The 24,280-nt window shown below is 42.0% G+C and overlaps 1 protein-coding gene across 4 annotated transcripts in view; it reads left to right on the top strand.

Annotated features, from left to right (window-relative positions):
- The window catches only part of tspan9a (tetraspanin 9a), a 238,323-nt gene that overhangs the window by 101,656 nt on the left and 112,387 nt on the right, over positions 1 to 24,280 (top strand). Inside the window, exon 1 of one of the 4 annotated variants that reach the window (XM_053884525.1) lies at positions 17,222 to 17,240. The exons of the other annotated variants lie outside the window; for them this stretch is intronic. The gene's annotated coding sequence lies outside the window, so the exon portion shown is untranslated. Of the gene's footprint in view, positions 1 to 17,221; positions 17,241 to 24,280 lie in introns of those variants that run through there. 4 annotated transcript variants of the gene reach the window in all.

Raw genomic sequence — 24,280 nt, 5'->3', positions numbered from 1 at the left:
TAGCCCACAGATGGGAATCAATTCTGGTAGAGCATTTATTCTTGCTATAAACAATGGGCTCAACAATCTGACTCATCATGGGGTTTGCATGATTGTATTCGGGTGAACCTCCTGGAAACACTCTGCTCTTCTACATCTCCCCTTTAACTGACCCACGTGAATTGATTTTGATTATGATTGTCTGTCTGCAGCGAAAGGCACGGCTGCCTCTTGCAGCCGAGAACAGCGAGTTGTTTACCGAGCACACACAGACGCACAGAAAGTGAGCCTCCCCGATGTGACAGTATTAGACCTTCCAGGCAGAGTCGGACTGAAAAAAAGGGAGAGTTCAGGGGAGATGAACATGCAAATTCATGGACAGAAGGGCACCACACACACAGCTGAAAAATAAACATGAACTCAGTTGAAATAGAACAAATAAAAAACACAACATGTTGGTTTGTTTGCCATGTGACTCCTGAAGCACATGATTCAATTATGTGGTGTCATGGTAACTGTGAAAGGTGATTAACTACTGTTTGACCCCCACTGTGACTGATATTTTACCTTCAAAGATTTGCAGATTATTGGATGCCATTCTCTGCTTTTGTACCATTTGTTTAGTCCATATTCATATTTCATTCAAGGTTAAAAAATGGAAGAAGTAGAAGGAGAATAGAGTGGATTTTTTTTTTTGTGGGGACCGCAAAACTGTTAGTGACTTGACTGACTGTTTACATAAACTTTTAAATATATGCATGCTATATATCATGCACTAGAATTCACATTTTCATTTAAGATCATTTAGAACTGCTCAACTGAGTACAAGATGTTAACAAATAATTTAACTGCACATCTTTTCTCAAAGGTGCCATTGACTTTTGAGGTGTGATTGAAAGAGAATGCAGAAACAAAGTGGCATTATGACCAAAGTTGGGAGGCACATGGAGACGATTCTGTGGCATGTGAAGGGGTGAGGATGTGGGTGGTTCTGGATGTGACAAGTTGTCTGGGTCGCAGCATGGAGGCTGACAACCACTTGTCAAAAATGGACGTTTTGTCACTCGCCTGACTCATGACAATTTCAGGACTGTTAAGCAAGGGTGCTACCATTGTGTCCCCCTTCTTTCCCTGCATGTTTAATGCACATGTATCCCTTCATACATCATGTAAGCCTTGTTACATAACCACTGTTCCTATAACACAAAATGAGTTCACTCTCCCCAAAAGAGTATTTCGCTTAATTACTTTGGAAGGGAAGCTTGTATGTGACCAAGCGATGCGTGAGGGGTACCTCCACTTTCACACCTTTGTGGGCTGGAACGCTGTCTGTTATTGGAGAGGGACTGACAAGAGGAAATGCCAGTTGCGGCCTCTGCTTTTCTGGCCCCATTTAGCTTCCCTGACAGCCGGCCACTTAGCTGGCTGACCTGCATCACGGCACAAGGTTGAGTCGAATCAGCCAAAAAAGCAGGTCCTAATCAGCAGGGTCACGGCATGAGAGCCAATACACATAAACACTGCTTTCACGGCCAAATTGTGCCTTTGACAAAATGATCACAGAGGAATAAAACAACATCAAAATTTAGAGCAGCATTTCATTTAAGGGGGGAAAGGCAATGCTCTTCAGAATGCTCTTCCACTCTCTGAGTTGTTGTGAGGCGCAGTTGGAACTGTTGTCTATCAGTATTCTGACAAATATGACAATATGTGATGGGGAAATTATCTAAATATTCTGTTCAAAATAATATAACAGAAGGATGGGAGTTATATTCTAATCATTATTCAACATGAACTGTTATCAACATCATAATATCGTTCATTAACGTAACCAAATGGCACTATTTCATGAAATTCAGTTCCAGTTTGATTCACTGTTGACAAAGAGGAAGTTATTGTCAGTTTCAGTAATTCCCGGACTATAAAGCGCATGGGAATATTAGCCACACCCGCTGAATGTAAGACGGAAAATAGATCTTGTTCATCCATAAGCCACACCGGTCTATAAGCTGCAGGTGCAGTGGTTCTGTCTGTGCCGTAGAAAGGTCAGTGGGGCCACACGTCTTTTATTCTCATTATAGCGCTTTAAACGTGCTCTTTTCGCCTGTGTGCCCGAAGTTCTGACACCACAGCCAGTCTCTGCTTCTGCTTCTCGATTCCGGACCTCCAGGAGATCAGCTCTGTTGCCGGAGCTGCGGACATGCAGGCGACCACAGCGCATTTTGAGTGCTTTAAGGGTAAATAAAAAGCTTCTGATTTCATCGATTTCATTGCCTCCAATTTCATCTGTAAAAATCCATTAGCCGTGCCGCTGTATAAGTGGTAGGGTTCAGATTTTTCCCCACTTTTTGCCCACGAGGTAAGCAATACTAATGTGAAGAGAAGAAAATGTGAGAAAAGTCATCATTTATAAAAAAGTATTTGATGTCATTTTCAGTACAACTTGATGAGATGAGAGTACAGAAAGAAATGAGAAATAATGGGGAAAAAAAGAAACAATTTCAATAAACTAAGGACTGTGCCCTTAAGTTAAACGTTTCAACTTCATCCGTTTCTTAGTTCAAGGAGACCTCAAGGAGAGAGGTAAAAACAACACATGGTCTAATGTGGCCGGGTGACCAGGTTCCATTGTGCTCGACTTCCTGTTGTAAGTAAGTATTGTAAAGTATTATGTAGATCAAATAAAGAGGAAGCAAAGTGCCTTGCAGCCAGCAGAGAATATTGTATCTTGTATTTTTAATATTCACCCATGTTCAATCTGGATTTATTCTATATTCTCACAAGGTTGTTGATAACAGTTGCATAAATGTTGTCTCAAAAGGGGCTTTTTAGGGGCTGTTACAATTTTTATCTCCACTCCGACTGTATGCCATCACAAATTTATGAAACCCGTGTCATTTTTTTTTCCCCCAGCAGAGCTCTACCTCAAATGACCCGAGTCCCGAACCTCACAGCCACAGCAAAATGGCAAGTGAGATGCAGGCACCTCTGAAACTTCTATGTGGCGCAGAGGGGCGCCGCAAAATAGTCCACTACATCTCATCTCTATGGATGTGTATTCAATGTGTGCCAGTGTGACTCTTTTTGTCCCGGGAGAGTGCGTATGGATGGATTGGGTGCTAGGAAGTGCATAAGTGACAGTGAGGACGGCTTTGATTTGAACTATTAGACCACTCAGGGTAGAAGTCTAGAGGAATGGCACTTAAGAGACCACCTGTCCTGTCACTAGATGTTATTTGAAGTGAAGTTGCAGTGAGCAAGTGTCCTGCTCACTTCAATATCGAGAGGAAAGTTTACATCAAGACTCTGCTTTCCTCCCCCTTTATGTGTTCAGCTGGATTGCCAGCATGCATTACAGTATATTCCTAATAATATATTCAAGCTACTTCTTCCCTCATCATGTTTTATCCCGCGGAGGGGAAACACTTTGTGCAGGAAGCTAACTTTTCCAACCTCATTAGCTACATCTCACTTATGCCTACTGAACACTTTGCAAAGCTTTGTAGATGGCGTCTCCACATGTAGCTTTGAAGGTACATTTTAAGCTCCCAGCCACCACACAGTGCTGCAACATCGACACTGGTTCTAGCTACCTTGTTCTCGAAGAATAAACAGAGAAAGAATTCTTCAAATTCAGTGCCAGCAGTTTTTCTATCAAAACCAAAGGGTTGCCAAATAGTGGGGATACAAAAGCTAACACAATATATATCTGATTAGTTCAAGCAAGCTTGAAGGCACGTGGAACTTGACATTGAATTGGTAAAGTTGGCGAGCGCTCTGAAGCACTCTCATCGATAAATTTGAGATGGAAGGACTTACTCTCTGAAAGAGGGTGAGATACCGAATGAATCAGAGCCGAGCAATTGCTTCTCTGTGAGAAAAGATACCACTTTAACTGTGGAGCAAAAGCTGCCACCTGGTCACCTTGGATGCCCTTCACACTGGCTACCTGATGCAGGTTCCCCAGGCTCATCTTGCGAGAGGATCACATTGAGACAAGTGAGGTTAGAGTCTAATGTCAGGGAGTGCAATGCTGGTGTTTGACTCCGTTATGACGAGAGCATTGTGGTCTAATTGATGGTAGTAAATGGAAACAAAATTTTATTTAATTTCTTTGTGTACGTAAAATGAAACCCCAAGATTTCTTATTCAATCTTGGTTGACTTAATGTGGGTGAGCCTTAAATAATCCTGTTTTGTCGTGTTGGAATGGCCAAGCTTGGCATGACTGTCTCTGTGTGTTGCCAGATTGGTCAAGGTTTTCCAGTGGGGAATATGCGAATTACTATACAGCAAATGATGGGGAGCAGAGCCAGAGTTTTAAACAAGATTCACTCTGTTGTGGCGGGTGACCAAGAATTACAATGCAGGAATCTGACACCAAGATCTGGCAACCCTGAGGATGTTTTTGTGAGCAATGAGAAAGATTAATGCATGATAGGGGAAGAGATGGCTGAAGTTCCTTTTCATAGGGGCAGATCACAGAGTGGAGATATGGCGTGTACAGTGCTCTTGGTGAGTTAAAGCATTACTTTCAGACCTTGAAGCCGCACTGGATGGAAGCTAGGAACTTGCTCTTTAAAGACTGCGATGGTTGATGTTTGCCTAACCACTGAATTGTGAATAGGCATTGGCATTGAAAAAGAAAAACATCAGCGTTGGAAATTGATGTTAGGTTTCATTTTCTAAACTTAACAAGGATTAGTTGTTGGCGGTTTGGTGTTCTTGGAATTCAGCTGTGGAAAAATACTTATCCCTTTGTGTCATGTTACGAAAGGCTCTGTGACTGATCTGAGGCTGATCGCTTGGCGGAACCAGCCGTGACCCTTGGCACATCCGTAACATGACGTGGGACCTTTTTTTGATGTAAGGCTTCATCGGTCTCCTAATCTGTGACTCACTTGTTTCTCCGTCAAATAAATAGAGTCCATTTCCTTAACTATCTGAGGAACTGATATCCAGTCATCAATGTATAGCGCTGCAATGCGGTCATATATAGTGCCGTGAATTAATCTGTCATCTTGGCTTTTTCTCCTCTAAGGTTGATACCTGAGTCTACAGGGGACAGAGATCTTGGTGCCAGCTGAGTAATGAGTATCCTCTGGGCCTGGACCAGAGCCCTGCTCTGCATTAAGCCTGCACGAGGAGGGCTCGCTAAATTGAGGTTCTGGCATCGAGCTCCCATCCGTACTGTAATCACAACTCCGCTCTACATGCACAATGTGCTGAGCTCAGATTTCTCTTATCAGAGAAAGGCATAGTCCAGAGGGACAGTCAGCTCAATCCGTTCCATTAATCTTCCCATGTGGACGAGCGCTCAATCTCTAGTGGGACACTTGTATACCGTGATCCTTCTGACACTGGCCTGATAATTTTAGCCAAATCCTCTGTCTGGTATTGCCTTTCATGCACTTGTTTCACAGACAGCGTTCAGATAAAGAACTTAGCTGAAATCACGTATTATATCGTTTATTGCTCTCTTCCGAGATTATTTAGTTTGATCCTGTGCTTGAGAGATTTAGTCAGTCTTCGTATTGTGGCAACCACTGATATCTAGGATATCAGGGCAATATGGCAAAAAAAGACCCCATGCCCCGATGATATAACAGGACAATGAATTTTATGTAATGAGTGTAAACAGCCTGCTACCACAAATAAATGGCAGTCCTACCTTGCACTGCAACAGCTAACAATATTACAAGAGTAAAAAGATTTAAATCAAATTTGTACTCTCATTAAATGTTTACAATATTCAGTAAATAATTCAATCCTGTTCAACCTCTCTTTGGTTTATCCCTCCTCTGTGGTTGTCTCTGGTTCAAAATGTTAAGAACCTTAAGAACAGATAGAGAACCAGTGATGTTTTGAGAGACCTCAGTTAACGCGTCATCACATGGCAAAAGTTTACAGTACGGCATCCGGACCAGTCATAGTACCAGTCAAACAAACCAGATCCAGAAGCACAAGCCCTTGTTCCGAGCAGGTGAAAAGTACCCCTTTAGCAGGAAGCTAAGTTTTTTCTTCGCTCTGAAATTCGTGAGGAAAAAATAGTTATTTCTAGCTTGTTTTGCGCATATATTTTTCAGTATTTGACGGGGTTGCAGCCCCTGCCACTATATATATTAGGGATGCTCTGATCGATCATCGTCATGATCGGCCGATTTCAGGATCGGTAAATGCAGATCACTACCTGTCATTGCTGATCACAACAGCTCTGATGAAGCCCCGCTGGTTGTGATGTGTCCACTCCTCCCTACTCGCTGCTCACTAAGCAGCGGCATGTCTGCTGTAGAGGTTCTTTCAATGTGTCATGTAAAGTTTGCAGCACGTGCACGGGAAAATGCTGTGCAGGGAAGCGCGGCAAAATGAAATACCCCATTTAAAGCGCCAGCCCTTGACAGAGCTTGGAGAGTTTTAGGGGCTCGTGAAAGTGAGACCCCTGGTTCCTCAGCAGCAGGCTGTTAGCACAGTCAGCGCTTAGCAACACCCACCGCTCCGAGCATGACATTCGGAACGCCAAGCGAATTGCCCAAGGAAAAATCATTAATTTCACCAAACTAGATGACCAGCCTTTCTCAGCTCGGATCCTTGTGAAGATTGGCCTGGTGAGGAAAATTGTCTCCTTCCACGGCAAGTGAAATTCTGCCTCAATGCACAGAAACGAAAAGCTACTACTTACCACAATTAAAGTAACTTTAAAACATGATCCTTTTAACAGGAGTCCTGCACGTTGAAGATATCTCGGACGAGCCCCCAATTTTCCCCGCTTGGGTAAAAGGGAAAATAAAATATTTGAGCTAGTTGTTGTTCATAAAGTTATTTAGTTAAGGTAAGCATAAGAAAATATGACACAAAATACAAAAGAATCACATAAATTCAGTGACAAAGGTCAACACAACAAAGCTAACAGTGGCCAACACAAACGCAGAATCAAACAAGTCTCTTAAAGTAAAGGGCCAACTGCTATGCACAGCAGCTGCCACTGAGGAGCACCCAGTTGGAGGAGTTAAAAGTTTCCCAACGTCAGGTGGCTTCAGCTGATTGGTTGGTGGAGGTCATCAGGACAAACCACAGGCACCTGGCGAAATGGTTCACAATAAAACAGGCCTGAGCCGGAACAACCTGAATCTGAAACGTTCGGAGTGGAAATGTTCAGTGCTCTGTGTCCCAGAGCATATATATATATATATATATATATATATATATATATATATATATAAATAAAGATGCAATCCGTCATGGGACTGGAAGTAATAGAAGACACAACAACAACAATCCTATTATTCAAGAGGGATTTTATTTCTGGCTTGAGCTCCGGCACCTCAAAATGCCTGTTGTGTCTCAGTATTTGTAAATATAAATGACCCATCAGGTTTCTAAATATTCTCAAACGCTCTGTGTTAACAAAGTGGTTTAGCCTGGGGAAACTATTTATTTTGTGAAGTTACGTGAAGTACATTATACATATTTCCATTCTATTGCTGACACAACCGAAAATGAGAATGTATTGTTTTGTGTTGTTTTACTAATCCACTGGTAATTTATTTTGGGATTACAGCTCATTTATTATCGAGTGTCTTAAATTAGAAATTCATTCCTACAACGTCTTTGGCTGAGTAATCAATTTTCTGCATTCCCCAGCATCAGCTGCATCAAATCAGTGTCACGTTGCGCGTCCTTCCACATTTGTTTTACTAAGCAAGGCGAACATGCCTCGCAGCCGTGTTTGCCCCCTCGGATGCTCTGCACAGTTTGAATGGTGGAGCCAGGAAAAGGGAAAATAAGAATGAGCCGTCACGCAGAGTAGAGTATTTTGTGTTTGCCATGATATTTCTGTCAGTCCGGAGCAGTTTGCAAGCCATTATCCAAAATAGCCAGTTATATTCAGAATGTTTCCTGAAAGAGACCATAACAGCAAGTACACTGCTCCTTTAAGATTTTAGTTGGAAACTGTGGCCATATTGTGATTGGGCTGTCAGACTCGCTAAAGCTTGTGATCCAATTCCCTGTCAGCACCATTTAGATGTGTTTTTCTCTGTTGTATTTAATTTGTTCTTCAGATTCATCCTTCAAATTCAGTCTGTGATTGTGAAGGTGCATCAATAAACTGAGCTGCTGTTGCAATGTTTTGGGGAAAGCAGGAAAGGGGGCTGCCTACAGGCCTGTCAGAATACCAAATGGAGGTGTTGGGTGGAAAGCTGTGAGCAGTTGTGGATGAGATGACAAAGACCCGTGACCCTTTATTTCCTCGCTGTCTCCAGTGTTGACGCCCTGCGGCTTCAGCTTGTCACTGTGACGTCGACGATCAAACCCTCAATGTCAGTTAGTCATGCCTGGAGCGCAGCAGCGACTATAATCTAGACACAGTTCAGAAACGTTAAAAACATCTTAGCATGGAGCTATTGTTGTCATGTGACCAAATCCAGGATCAGAGATCAGTTCTGCTATTCCTGGAAGCTTCATGAATATAAGCCCAGAGGCTTCTTTAACTGCGTGTATCACACATCTATTAAAGCTGCTCCTCTGTACGTGTCAGCTTTACTGCGATTTGTGGAGACAATCACTCCCCAGTTCAGAGAAAAATTTGAAATTATAAACAGTAGTGCCGACATAACGCTTCAGTCACGCAGCTGCAGATGCAGTAAATCACAAAATATTGGCTATTTTTTTAAATTAAGAGATGAGGCTGTTGCGTATCCGCATTCCATGATGTATTAATATCACATGAAGCGATTTATATCTGTGGAGGTGTAGGAAGAATCTCACCATGCTAGATGATAGCAGTTATTACTGCCACCAAAAAGGTTATGTTTTGACAGAGTCTTTCTGTCTATTCGCAAGATAGCTTCACAAGTTCTGCATATAGACGTGTAGTTGTTGTTGTAAGTTGTTTTGATGTGAATATATGTTAAAGGAGAGGTTTGCACTGTTACCATACACACTCCTTTTTTCTGTTCTTGCACATGTTGACCTGATGCATTTTAGTAGTTGTGGGATGATGAGGTTTCATGAGGCAGTAATTTTGTTGGGGGCGTTTGCTGAGATAAAAATGATGTGTGGTTGTTCAAAGCCAAATGATTATACTGCAGACAGTGCCTCCAGAGGCCTCTGGAAATTAGGACACTGTTTCATTAAGCTTTATCAACTCTTCACTGTGTTTCATTATATCTAACTCACCACTGAGCTCATCGTTGAACAGTAGGCTGCATGAGAACATGAGGAAATAGAGCCAAAACGTCAACTACTTTCAAGATAGCAGCAGCTGTTTCCTGTCTGTAGACGTATTACTGATAAGCGTTTTGAACGTAATGCATAGCTGCTGGAAAAGTGCCCCTCACAACTCCCTGTGACTAGTTCTTCTATGTCTTAGCTGTTGTAGGCAAACGTTTATCACCTACCTACTGCTATGTTAAGATGAACAGCAACAAGGGTCATGTAAACAAAAGCAGGAATGTATACGATCTTCCCAGGAATTGGGGTATGTTCACTGTGAGCAAGGAACAGGCAGCGGCTTCATGTGGGGAGGAGTTTCTGATGCATCATTGATGGAGCTGAGGCAACAGACAAACAAGTTTTCTGGAAACCTGTAGAACTGTGGGATGTGAAAAACATCTCAACATCACTGTAGGAAGAAAAACAAGCCAAGTCTGATCTTGAATTAGCCTTTCATATGTTTCCCACATATGCAAAATCTAGTCACAGGGGTCGCTACTCAGAGGTCTTTTCTCCTTCACATTATCTCTAAGGGATGACTTGCATTCCAGATCCAGCATAGCCTTCCAGTCTATAAGACCTGTAAGGTGTTTACGACAAAGCTATTGCATAACTTTTGCCACAGTGTCACATTTGCTGAACACAATTTCCAAATTGTTATTACGGTGCGAAAAATGTGCACTGATATTGACTTTATATTCATATAAATGATTCATACAATATAATTATCATTTTTAACATCATTTAAAATATATTAGCTTTTATTTTGCTTATCATTTACACAAAAAACAAAGATACAAGAAACACTGGAAACATGAGGCTTTCCCAAAATCATATCCAATTGCTCCCTGATTTTTTTTCTGTAATCCACAATTCTTCATTGGACTGCATGGCAATATAGAAAGTGGGTCATGTATAATGGATATTAATGTAAATACTGTCTGAATACAGAGCAGAATTAGCAGAAGACAGTAAAGAGCAGGGAGACCTTCAACTCCCATCCTGTTTGTTCATGTGTCTCTTCGAATCATGGGCCTGGGTAACGCTGCAGCTGTGCACCCGTGTGAGTGCGGACAGAGCAGATGTCTCATTCTTTGCGTTTGTCAGAAATGGTGAAAAAGAACAACAGTTTGATGGTAAATTGTTGCCCTCAAGTATCAAAGCGTACGTATCTGCTGCACGCTATGTTGCTGTAGGTCCAAGCAGACATTATGAGCCGGTGTTGTAAATATGCCAAAATAAAACAGCCTTCCCCTTAAGTACTGCTGGGTCCACTTGTGTCGTTTCCCCCATCTGTGTTATTCCACAGTTGAGACGCAGCGGAGCCGAGGAAATCAAGCGCTTGCTAAAGCAGCACAGGTCGCAAAGACTTCACCCTGAGACGCACAGACAGATGCACTTGCACAAACAGGACCACATGACACGACAGTCTGCTGTGTCACTTTTTCCCGAGGTCATAGTGGTGACGCCGCGCCTCCTTGTATCAGCAGAGATGATATTCTCTCAGTCTTTTCCAATTAGCTTCCTCAGTCGCTCAGATAAACACAGCAGGCTGTCTGTGGAAGGGCAAACCCACATGCCATGACAATATTCAGAAGTAAGAATGATTAAAACTGGACTCCTAAGTAGTCTGGCAAGTGAGGACGGATATTTTGATGAGCCTTCTTCTGGAGTTAGCACCTCCTTCCTCCGATTTCATTTGTGTGCACGCCTAATTCAAATAATCCACATGTGAATGTCCTGTTTATAAACCGACATGTTGTGTGCCAGGGGATTGTCTTGTGCATGGTGTATACAGTAAAAATGAATCTTTACCAACTGATCACTAGTTGACTTCAATTGTTGCTCAAATAAATAGTCTCACAGGTGGAGTCCTGCTTATAGCAACCAAGTGTAGTGAAACAGTTAATGAAGCGGGATAAAAGGGCTCAACATTAACTGGTGTTTTGGTGCACCAAATATGTCTGAATGGGAGTCCAATGGCAAGAGTGATGCATCAATCTTGTGCAGAGTCTTCTGCTGGTTCACAGCCTGGACGACCAGAGAACCTGATATTCGTATTCAATTTTAGTTCTACGGTAATGTTCAACTTACAGGATGCTTACATGCCTTGGATATTAATAATAAATGGCGTGTGGAGTGGAGTGTCAATGTCAGACGACACATTTACAACCAGCTCTCTTTAGTGTTCAACAGATCGATGCATACTGTAATTTTCAGGCAATAAGCTGCTACCTTTTTCTCGTGCTCTGAACCCAGAGGCTTATACAGCGGCACAGCTAATATATGTATTTTTACAGTCATGGTCCCAAATTATTAGAGCCTCGACATATCAAACCGATGAAATCACTGGCATTTTATTTACCTGAAAGCTTTCAAAATGCAATGTTTTCGTCCGCAGCTCCGACAACAGATCGGATCTCCTGGAGGACAGGAGACAAGTAGCAACAGCTGAGACCGGCTGTGGTGTCAGACATTTTAAGCGGTTTAAGGTAAATATATAGGTAAAGATACTAGAACCGAGTTCATGTTTAAAGTTCGGAACATTGCCGAGTTTGTTTCATGATTCAAGTCTCCAAGCTGGACTGCATTTTCAAAACTTGTTTAGAAGTGATCCTCATGCATCCTACGGCACAGACAGCACCACTGCACCCGCGGCTTATGGAGCAGTGCGGCTTACCTATGTATGAACACGGCCTATTTTCCTTCTTAAATTTAGTGGGTGTAGCAAATATTCCGGTGCACTCTATAGTCTGTAATTTACAGTATGTTGCCCATTTGGTGTTTAAACTTGTTTTCTGCTTCAACAAATCAGCCATATGATAGTGTAAAGAAAAAAACGATTTTCTTGCCTGTCTTATTTGTTTTTGTGACGGTATAACAACGCATGAATATTTATACCAACTGACTTACATATCTGTCCTTTAAATAAATCCCGTCTGAGTTGTTTGCAAATGAGAAGGACTAGTAGCTTTCCAGCTGCAGAGAAGTGCGGTTCGCAGGTGTGGGAATTTATTTTTGAATGAACCCCCTCCAGTGGTCTGACTCTTTAATTATTAAAACTGGCAGACTCTGCCTGCAACAGAACCAACCCTTCATATTCGCTTAAATAAGGCAAATAGACACAAGTTAGTTAGGCCTGGATTTTAGAGTTAAAGTGCTCCATGAATCGTTGCTTGTCAATACTCATATGAGAAATCTGTGTGAAATATTAACAATGAGATTTGTTGAAAGTCTGTTATCAATTTGCTGGGATTGACTACAGTCCACCATCACCCTGGAGTCCTGAATAGAAGTTTTCAAAGTTTTGTTGAAACATGAATTCATTTTTTGGGGTAGAATACAGTTCTGGAAGTATCAACACAATCTAGGCTTGTTGACTGTAAAATTGTTTGTAAAACGTATCAAAATACGTCTGTGGTGTGCACTTATCGCCACACACCTCAGACATAATGATCCTGCCTTACCTCCACCCCCTCACCACACGTCTTCTGAGCTTGATATCTCACATAATCACGCGTGACAATACAAAGTGGAAACATCACAACAGTCAGAAAACAGTAGCACAACTCACAGCATGGCAGTGCATCGGATGTTGGTGCTTTCATGTGGCTTTTTCTTACAGGAGGAATCCAGTAAGAAAAAGGATAACTTAAATGGCAGGGGCACAACTGTCACATGTTTAGATGTTTGTCCTTGTCACAGTGACTGATCGGCTCTCCCCACAGACGTAATAACAGGTTTTTGGTCATTAATATTGAGCGTTTAACATTTACAATTGTACGCCCCAGCCATTGTCAGAGCCGACACTTGTGCTGTATCACTCTTGATACAGCTCAGATATTCAAGGATAATCTTATAAGCGACACGGTCATCACGGCAAACGGTCAGAATTTTACAATAAACTGCTGATTTGTGCTCTTTTGTTGTCGGTATGCTTAAATACAGGTTTCCCTCGACAAATAAAGAACGTTTTAGGATTGATGAATACTTTAACGCGACAATTCATTTTTATTCACTGAAGCACATTTTAAGACTAGAACTCAAGTTGTAGAATTTAGTCCAACTTACCCAGGAGTCGAAAGTTATGCAGCAATATGTGGTCTCTGCTGTGGAAACTGTGTTTTCCTGGGGGCAGCATATGTTGCTTCAAAGTCTTTCAGCATCAATGGAGCCTTCACAGAAGTGCTGGTTGGCCTCGCCACCGGCCTTGACAGAACCCCATGACGGAACTTCTGGAGCGGCAGGAATCCGTCAGGAGGCCTCTTCTTCTCAGCCTCAAAAGTTCTCTTTCTATGCAGAAGAATTCAGTGTTTGGTTTTAATGAATGTAAAGCAGGAGTGTTACTAAGTCTCAGCGGAAGGTCACCGTGTGAATAAGCCATGATTTGGCAGGGAGCAGGGGCGTTCAGGGAAGAGCATCCTGAGAGGAGCCTAAACATGTTTGCATAAAACATAATCCTGAGCGTGTTGAGAGTTCAGTAAGGGAAGATAATGCAATAAATATACAATGAGTCCGATATTTGCTTTTACTCGCGGGGTAATAGAGTTAAGGACCTCTCTGTGTCGTCCTGCTGTGTGTGTAAATGTTATTTACAGCGCAGATATTTAAACTCCACAGCTGCAATTAATTTAAAACTCTTGCTACCTGTATGAGACTAAGAAGACCAAACATGGTGCACTAAGAGTGGATTGCACTTTCCAAAGCCCCTTTTAAGCTCGATCTCTGATTCAAGGCCCACCTATGCTGCCTTTCCTACAAACTTGTACCCGTCCGTTTCAAACGCCACTGATCTTCTATGCGTTTTTTTTTTTTACATTGGTATTGCAGTTCACCTATATATCCACCAGGGGAAACAGCCCAGAGTCAATGGCTTATCAGAACGACAAACTCCCAAACAAACATGGCGACTCTGGAAGAAGTATTGATAATGCACAGAAGATGTAGCGGAGGCCATTGTTATTTCACTTCTTCTAATGTTAAGTCGTCTCATTAGAGCTACGTTCCGCTCCGTTTGGTCAGTACCCGTAAGCTTGGTGGAAGCGTCCAGAAATATGGATGAAATGAATGCATCGCTCAGACTGAAGGCTGCGCCTGTATCCATATGTAAAATAGAGCATAAATGGGTCTTTAAAAGTCAATTCATGCACACATCACCTGATTTAGCTCTGACTTCAATGTAGTCTTCTCACTGGTCCGACACGCTGGTGGCAGGCTACCACAGCATTCTTTTGTTTTGATTTTGTGTTGGAATTTTTGGTGGTGTCCTCTGGGCCTTTTTCAACATTTGTTTGCAACCAAACCCCAACTATGTCATGACACTGGCTGAAAAGAAAGAACACCATGGTGATAATAAATTAAGCAACACATACTTGTGTTGTTCGGGAAGTGATGAGTGTATAAAATGGATGTTTTTGCCCAGTCCATATGTGCCATGCCAGTACTTAGTTTCCCGCCTGTGGGCGTTTTACCTTCAGCGAAAGGGAACAAAACCAGTGTGATCGATAAAGATTTACATATCCTGATCTAAAATGTTTTGGTGTGAATGTCATTGAACTTTATTTGAAACGTGTTCCACCAAAACAAAACTCTAGGCATTGTTTTGTCCCTGCGTGAGGATTACTTAAGCAAACATGGAGACCTTTAGAAGCAGAGTTTGGGCAGCGGACTCCAGGGCCAATTCGGTTCATGGATGTGGTAAAGGAAGACATGAAGTGTGACTAGGCTCATTTTAGGAAGAGAAATGTGAAGGCAAGTCCTGATGCTACATGGGAAAAGAAGAAGGTTTGAAAAATGTTTCTACTGTTATTGAAGACGCCAGTCTTTGCATGTTCTTGGTCAAGGACATGTCTGCTTAATTCTCCTTGTACAAAACATCAAGCTGTGTTTAAGTGAAATGAAGTTCAAAACGTGACAAAAGAAAATCCAGAATTCTGAAGGTGTAGTCAAGAGAGTGCTCATGCAAATTTGATAAGATATGTACTTTTATGAGTACTTCTCATTGAATTGATGGATGAAAAGTGTAATTTGGGTTATATAGTTTCAGATCAAATTTTCAGGTTTGAAAGCCAATTAATGAGTTCTGTACCAATAGCAAACCAATTTCCCATGAACCTCTGGTGTAAACCTTTACAGTCAAATGCATCAAGTTAATAAGAAACACATTCACACATGTCTGTTGCATTTGTTTGTTCCTGTGTCACCCTGTGTTCTCTCCGCAAAAAAACACATTCCGTAGACGGGCTGTATCTTGTCTTGGACATGGTTGAAACAAATCTCTCCCTCCCTCATGACGTAAAAGTAGTGATTGTTCTTGTCGATTAACACTGAATTTCCCACAGTCAAGGTTCGGAATTGTAGAAATGGCATCGTGTTCGTCTGTGATGTGAGTTGCCATATAGATGACATCGTGCAACACAGAATGTTTGTATACAAAACCCTAACATTTGTTTTCATTCTGTTGTTTTCATTCATTTCTGGGTTTTTTTTTATATCAGTGTAAGATTTGTTGCGTGGAGTGAATTGACTTCAGTTAGGAGGTGGGTCAGAGGAGCCTCTTAACTGGCCATGACGCGTTTTTAAGAATTGGTTCTTGAGATGTATGTAAAATTGGTCATTGGTCCCACAATAATCCCCTGACGGAAATCCAAGCCAATCTTGTTTCCTTCCATTTTCACATTTTCAATCACTCCTCCTGAGGAAGCGTGTCCATGTGTGCAGCTGTTTTAAATATTGTTGAATGCATAGTGCTCAGTGAGTCATGTTGATGTGTTACTGTGCAGCATAAATTGCTGCTGTGGTCTTTATTATTTTTCTGAGATATGCAGTGAGGCAATTTAAATTCATTTACATTGTCTATAGGCAATTTTGTGGTGGAGCTGTGGTGGCAAACCCACCGCATGGAACGAGATAAGTCAGTTATTTATTCCCTCAATGTTTTTGTAAACACTCGTTCTCATAAATAATGAAATTTCTGACACATACACTGATGCGCAACTCGGGTCATGTGTCCAACGTGCATGCCAGTGGCTTTTTTTGTGGGGAGCCCAAGAGCAGAGGTGAAAATTTTATGTGGTGCTTGTTATTTCAATAACGATAAACAACAGTTCAAACACACATGGAGCATGGGGTGGTTCATAGTTATACAGTTGAAGGTTTGAATGATGAGTGGCTGGGTGTGGTCAAAAAAAAGTGTAGAATACTGTTAAACTGTAAAAAAAAAAGGAAATTCAGGGACAAAAGTGCATGTTAAAAAATAAATCGGCAAAAAAAGACACTAAGATACATATAGTACAGTGAACTAGAGAGCTGTCATGGAAAAATGGCATTCTGCCGTCTAAATCTAAAGGCAGGTTTTGCTTCGCCTTCGAGGCCTTTGGGTGAATTCCAATTCCTCCCTCAATCCCCAATCCTTGTCCATCAATCGAAACCTTCAACCTTAATGTTAGAGGCTGTGTGACTTAGAAATGGGACTCAGACAATGGAGGGCAGCATTACACAAAAGTGGCATGCAGTCTGTCAAATCAGAAGAAGAAGAAGAGCAACAACAATGAGGTAGATAAACCAGAAAATTCTCCATTAACAATAAAATGCTGACATTTGTAGCTGGCCTTCTTGTCCTCTTTGGGCAGCATGTTTTATTGGCTGAAAATACGCAAAGCACTGTGGGTAGTCTAGCCATTCCGCTAACCTAAGGTAGGTGCCAGCGCATCTCAAAATTGAGGAAGCTTTCCTCAATCTTGCTTGTCAACTTTACTTCTTAAGAATCGGGGACAGGCACTTCATGGGAGTGTGCATTTTTGAGGTTGAGGACTGAGGTTGAGGATTACGGAAGTAATTGGAATTCTCCCTAGGTGTCAGATCAAACCAGAAGCCAGTCCCGGAAGCTGTTGTGCAGTTCTCCAGAATCTTAACTATCTCAGTGGAATATTCTATTCTTCAATGTTGTTGTTTTTCAAAGTAATTCATGGGTTGGTAATGCTAAAGTCTGGCTCTCATGTCCTTTCTAGAGTTTGGGGAAGAAGATCTCAGTGGTGGATTGACAGGAAGGTAGGAGATGATCCGGGTGAAAAGGTTAGCTGTATGATTTTAGAGTCAGTGATGGATTGGGAGTGACTGAAGCTGATCCGTTCTCCTTCCCTCACATTGTCCTTTCATGTTTTATTATGTATTTTCCGAAAGAGCACGGAACTTCAGCCTCATAAATTACATCACACATAATTTGACTATCTTTGTTACCCATTATGTGGTAACTGCTTCTGTGTCCAGAAAAAAAAAGTCAAGTGGAATCCATGGGAAAAACAGATCAAAGTATCTCTCCACTTCCCTTGTAAATGTTTCACTGTTTAATAACCAGCAAGACGTCATGGTGTATTTTTCCGGCTGGCATTTGGAATTTTGGTGAGCCAAGTGGTAATTATTGTAATGGTGGGTAATAAGTTCTTTGTTATGTTGCTCTTCCAGTCACATGGTGCCTTGATTTGCATTTTAATGTGGTTGACAGTCCTCTTAACAAAATCAGGAAATTGATGCTGCTCACCATTTTCACTGAACAAGTACAAAGATCAAGTGTAGATTCGATTTGTTCTTCCAGTTGTTGTTTGCTATATTTTGGCAATATCAAATAAATTACCATTTTATACTCCTGACGAAAGACGAGTTTGTAAAACAAGAGGGAAGTTGTACATTCTCATTTTCTTTGGCTAGATAATGGACCCTTATGAATTTTTCTGAATAAATCAGATGGGCTGAAGAAGCAACTCAAGTGTTGCCATCGTGCACTTTCATTTGTTGTTATCTTTTCCATTATAAGTCTCTGGACAGTGCTCTGTGCGTGTAGACATGCAGTTTAAACACAGAAATGACATTAGTTAAAGCTGTGTTTCAGGGTGACTAATGGACTGAGTTCGGAGACCAGTCGATACAGGAACAGATAAATAAAATGGCAGTCCGCTAAGTCAGGCAGTGAGTGGGATGAATTGTCCCTGAAGTGTCCTGAAGCACTTTCACTGATAGTGTGAGGATGGACATCAGTCAAGTTATAACACACCATTTAAATAAAGTGTAAATGTGTGAGAACTATCCGTGAAGCAAAGTGACCACTTCACAAGACCTGTGAGTGTCATTTGAATTCCTGACAACACAACTACATGAAGTTTATGTATCGTCAAACAGCTCTGCTGCTCAACGCAATCCACGCCCATACTGTACATGCGCCGACCCTGCTTTCACACAGCTGTTACAAACTCTGAGACTTCAGCTCAGTGTCATATTTGAAATGTTCTTTCATACTGACACACTCTCATGAGGTCAAGGTCTGTTCAAATTGACCAATAATTGCTAATATGAATGATTAATAAGCAATGCTAACCAAACTGATGAATGAGTGCAAGACCCTTATAAGAAGAAAAAAAATCCAAATTCCATGTTTCAGCAACTGTGTTCTCCTGAAAGACAGACACTGTGGAACCTGGATGTTTCAAGAATTGGCTTGAAATGTTGGGGAGAGTCACGGAAGAGGGGACATGCGCTGTTTGCACTCTCAGTGTGTGTGTTACTTTTTTCTGTTGCCATGTTTTACAGCAGGTAGTGGACGATTGTTCCTATGGCATTAAACGTCAGGGCAGACTTTGTGGTTACTGACAGTATTCTATGAAGTTTGGTGCTCATTTTCTCTTTTGTCAGCAGTTAAAGGGTCATCTTAGAAAGTGAGCACGAATCAAGGCACGACAGAGCTTTTGCACTGTTTCACAACTTCACAAAGTACAAAATGAACAGACTAAGTTTGTGGCAGAGTTTCCATTTGGACAATAAAGTCCCATTATAAGTAATTGCAATTGCGAGGCAGGGCATTTTCAGAGGGCCGTTTGGATGTAAACTTGAGCTTTTATGTGCTGAGTTCTAGGCTAATGAAACTTCTTACTTTTCACAGATGGTTTGCTTTCTTCTAAAATCAAGAAAATGAGGTGTCACACAATTTAAGAAAACTAGTTAAGTGTTTCGATGTGGGCAGGCGCCTCCGCTCCAGCGATACCGTCGACATCCTGGGAGATCTCTCCGTGTGGACACAGAGAATTGCCAGTTTGGCAAACGCGCCCGGGACGGCTGCTCATGAATGACCACATTGGCCATATTGACAGTGTCGGTGCCAGCGGCCGTGTTGCTTGTTCAAGCGTGCCACACACACGTACTGACACTCACGCACAGTCTCAAGCACTGGCTCAACATATTGTGGGGCGGTGCCACCCAGCTGGTGCAGCCCTGGCCAAACTGTTATGGAGTTGTTTTTCTTCTGTGCAGGCTCGGGCAGTTATTCAGAAATCATTGTAATTATCGCTGCACCGTAAGAAGCACAATTTCTTACGACTGCTATTGCAGCACCACTCAAAATATACTTTATTAGCAAATACGTGTCATCTTGGGCGGCACTCAGAGCTGTTAAATGCAGTCCGCCTGACCTCTTTGAGACCTAGCTATGGTTATACAGAATACATCTTAACCTGGCTTGTGCGTCCTACCTGCTCAGGCCGATCCCCATCATGTCCCCCTCTGTCACTTCCATGAATCTCATTGCAAGTGTGAGATTCAAGCATGATAGCCAATGAACATGTCAGGTCTCTGTCTCTGCATGTTGAATCTTATTTACAGCATTGATAATGTGGTTATGCTTCTATGGAGCTCCAGTTTCTCACTGCAGCTGCTGTGAATTTCACAAATATATGAAAAAAAACGAAACGGAAGAAACAGAACACAGAACAGACCTGAATATTTGAAATAACATTCTGAATTGAGAATTGTTGCAAAATTATATAATAATAAAAAATAATAATAGTGAAACCTTCTACCTTAAGAGTCTACAATATTGAAAACTTAGTTAAAGCATTAAAGAACAAGGTTTATGTTGAATAAAAACGGAGGTTATTCTTCCATTTTTTTTCTTGTTCAAAGTCTGAAATTAACAGTTCAAAATTTTTTATCTTCAGTGATGGTGATTAAATTGAGCTTTTGGACACCATTTCCTGTTATGAAGAGAACATGTGCTGCGCTCCTGTTATGCAGCGTTGACGTCACTAAACTACTTCCTACAGTGTGAGGGAATAACGGCCACATCTCTGTGGAACTTTCCAGTTGTTGATTTGTTGTGGCAGCCATGCCACTTGCGCTGTGTGTGTGTTCTTCTGTTTTATGGTCTGTACACATACTTAAGCAACTTTTGTTCCACGTTCCACTGAGGCCCTTCCACATCCAGACCTGACCAGAACTTGGCCCTGTACTGAAACTTTCCAGTTCAAGTAACTGTAACCCATTCGGTGTGTTGTTTGTAGCATCTATGGCTCAAGGTTGGAGCATACTCATTTGAACCACAGGGCCATGGTTTCACATTTTGTGGAAGGGTTGTTTGTTTTTGCTGGAATACAAGTCATAGAAAGGTATTTGATAAAGACACATTGAATTACGCAGGCTTGTCTTGGTCTTGGCATGCTCTGGTTTTGACATGTTTATTTTATTTATTATTTATTTATTCTGTAAATAAGTCACATGAAGGGAAAATTATTGTTGTTAATATCCTCAACAAAAATATCCAACACATTCACAACACCTCTCTATTATATTATTTGGTAGATAAAGAACATTTTCTAATTGATTTGAAGTAAATTGGTCAGTGGAACGTTTGTTGTCTGTTCTTGTACAATCCGTCTATAATGCAAACCAAAAACTTGGTTTCCAAGGTTCCTCAGCAAAGTGATAGCCAGGTCTTCCTCACTAAATTCTATACACAACAAAATTATTTTTCTCCTGTGCGTCCTGTCTTCCTGAAACGCTTTTCCAGGTGGGACATTTACCAGAAAGTCACACCAGGAAAGTGTCTAGGAGGCACTCACTAGATGCAACGTGACACCGCATCAGTTCTACCATGACACTGCAGCCAGGCGCCTCAAACCATCCTTGAGGGAGGATCTCAATAACTGAGTCGCTACCTAAACCTTGTGACCATAGGTTTGCTAACATAAATCAGCCTGGAAATTGATACTGCTTTGAGCTCCTCTCTTTCTTATTTTTACCAAGGTGGACAGATACAATGTCTCTGTGTCTTAGACGACTGATCCTCATTCTCCCATCTGCCTCCCTCTCACCAAGTGGAGTGACGCGTGGAGGGCTTAGTGTGAAGGAGACGTGGCACCTAGCCAGAACCTACAACAACTCTCCAGTTTTGGGGACCCTGGACCAGATGACACTATTTTTACAACTATAAAAGGTTTATTCGGCATTTCCGGAAACATTAAAAGAGTAAAAGTAGCATTGGCAGTGAGATTTTCGACTTCAATGCTGAACGAAATTGGGTCTTTCTGATGCAACAAAAGGAATAATGATGGGTAAATGTGCTCATTTTTCCATGAGACATGTTTGTTTGCCTTCAATGGCTCGAAAAACAAATGGAGTTCAAGCCTTTCTTTACTTGTGTTGAGCTGAAATCAGCAATGTGAGCATATGGTGTACCTCAGGGAACAAGGCTTTCATCAAACCCACAACAAAAAAACATTTGTTTAGGAAGAGCTCAGAGGGTTAGTCGACTTGTGGGCCGCATAATTACCACAAAAGTGATTGAATATAAAAGTTAGTCCCCCCATTTCTTTTCCTTTTTTGTGTGTCATGTTTTCTATCCATCAAAGCAGTATAGTGTTATACACACACATACTAAAAAAGGAAAAACTTTTCCAATGGTGAGCTGTAGAAAACTTTGCGATAGTGGTCTCTCTACCTGCCTCTCTTTTTCTCACCACCAATTCAACCCACGCGTGCAGATGCAATGAGGACACACAGTGTTTCACAGGTCAAGAGGCAGGCAATATAAAGATGGTGCACTTTTGTATTGAATCAACACTACATTCATCCGGCCGCTTTAACTCTCTGGGGTCACCTCTGGCTGGTTATCGCTTCTTGGCATGCAGACATTGTTTTATGTTTATTTGGAAGTTCACCTCCTTATCGTGCAGTGATTCACTCCTGGAGGTGCAACAAACAGTATGCAGGACTGAAAGACGGCGTGTCTCCGTAACGCTCGTAGGACTAAAGCTCCTCAGGCAAATACTGTAGCTGTGCCTTAAATCCTTCTGTGCATTGAAATCATCCAACTGTTGCGTGGAAATAAAACCATGGCCAGCCTCTGGTACTCCCGCTCTTGTCCAAGTCTAGCTCACTTCCTCCCCATCTGTGCAGCAGTTCCACCCACTCAACCCTTGTTTGCATTTCAGACACAAGGAATCGACATAACCCATTTGACTCCTCATCTTTGTGTAAGCGGCTTCCTCACCATTCCTTCAGAGAGATGCCGTGCTCATCGAGCTATCGACCGGCACTCGTGTGAGAGAGATTTCACATGATGGAGACATGCGCTGAGGTCTGCAGTTTCCCACCCTTGTCTGTATGTGTGAGGCGGTTGAAGATGTTGACCTTATACTGTGCTTCTGATCTCACATATACCGGTCATACATTGATTTGAGCTATTCAGATAGACAGCTGATCTTTCTTCGTACAACATAAAGGAACAAAGAAGAACACAGGCTGCATGTGTGATGGTCTCCAATAATCAATACGCCCTTCTCTACTTCTGTTATTCTAATTTCTATGGTTCTATCCCCAGTGTGGGGAGGATTCTGTTTCTGAATGAGCGTGTGATGCTTGGTGGGGGGTGTGAGCGATGTTCATGAGGTGGACAGGAGGTTATGGTCTTTATTGGCTTTGTGCCTCAGGGGAGTGGATCAAATTTGTGATCTCCTGGGTGAGCAGGTTCTTGGAGGAATGGAAACGGGCTGCCAGTCATCTTCTACTCAGAGCATATAAGATGCTGCGGACTGGGTCAGTTCCTGCCGACTAACTCCACAATGACCATGTTAACATGCACAGAATAGTTGGACTAAGGCTGCGACTCGATTAAACCTCTAAAGGTATGTTCACGCTAAACGTAATTTGGCGCAACTTGTCGCTCTTCTCGAGGAGTTGCGGGTTGCCAGTCTGCTTTGCTACTACACCACGAGTCGCAAGTCCTGTTAAAGCAGCTGTGTGTAAGTTGAGAATATTAGCTTTTGGCAGTGCCACAGGTAAATGAGTGTAATTGCAAGCTGTCGTATCTCCGGTCCTGCCTCTAATCGTACGCTTGTTTATGGGGAAAGACCGTGGCGAAACAGCGAAAAATGTATATTTATACACAACACTGACCAGCTTATACTTGCAAAGACAACTCTTGTGACAAATGTGCATCAATGAACAAGCGTTTCACCCTTTTAACTAGTTGTTGAAGTTGCAGTGAGTAGCACCACCTCAATCCAGATGGAAGTGAGCTAGTTAAGCTATTTTTCTTTTTCTGGTAGCATCCCTGTGGATGTAGTCCTTCAACTACTGTGGAAATATATTGAAAGCAAAGAGATTTGGACGCCTCCATCTCTGGGTCCATCAGGTCCTTCAGAGGATGAATCAGCTCACCGAGTTGTGAATTCCAATAACCTCTTCTCTTCCATGTCACTTCAAGCTGATCTTTGTCGCGCTTATAACGCTGCTCATGGTGATGGCTGTCCTGAAGTCAGACTCGGTCGGTTAGGGAGGGAGAACTTGGTCGTGGTGGAAGGAGCCAGTTGCCTTAAGAAAGGTAGAATTGTAACTGATTCAGATATTCACTGCAAGGCTGTGAAATTCTCCATTATTGTAAACCCAATATAAGCATTCAAATACTATGGACACTTTATGATGTTTTAAAATATAACCTGCTGCTGTTTGACTTTCATCCTTTTATTGTTGGGCTGCAACTGTTTTGCCTGGTGGATTCCGTATCTCTGTATGAATACATGAAACGTTTTTCAAACCCATGATTTCATACAGAAGACTTCTAAACTGGCCAATAACTCCGGTCGCGGTGGCCAGTTTAATAGTGCTTCCAAATAGACAGGCTTGTCCTCCTTACTATTTTTCATGGAGCTACTGATATCACTCACATCCCAGGTCATGGTCTGCCTTTTGGGGGGCAGATTAACTGCCAAAATATTCATGTTCATCTGCAAACTCTGAAAGGGTTTTGTGTTGCACCAGCAGCCCTC

Source organism: Synchiropus splendidus, chromosome 14 (genome assembly GCF_027744825.2).
Source record: "Synchiropus splendidus isolate RoL2022-P1 chromosome 14, RoL_Sspl_1.0, whole genome shotgun sequence".
Lineage (NCBI taxonomy): Eukaryota > Metazoa > Chordata > Actinopteri > Syngnathiformes > Callionymidae > Synchiropus > Synchiropus splendidus.
This window is presented reverse-complemented; position numbering and strand designations above follow the sequence as displayed.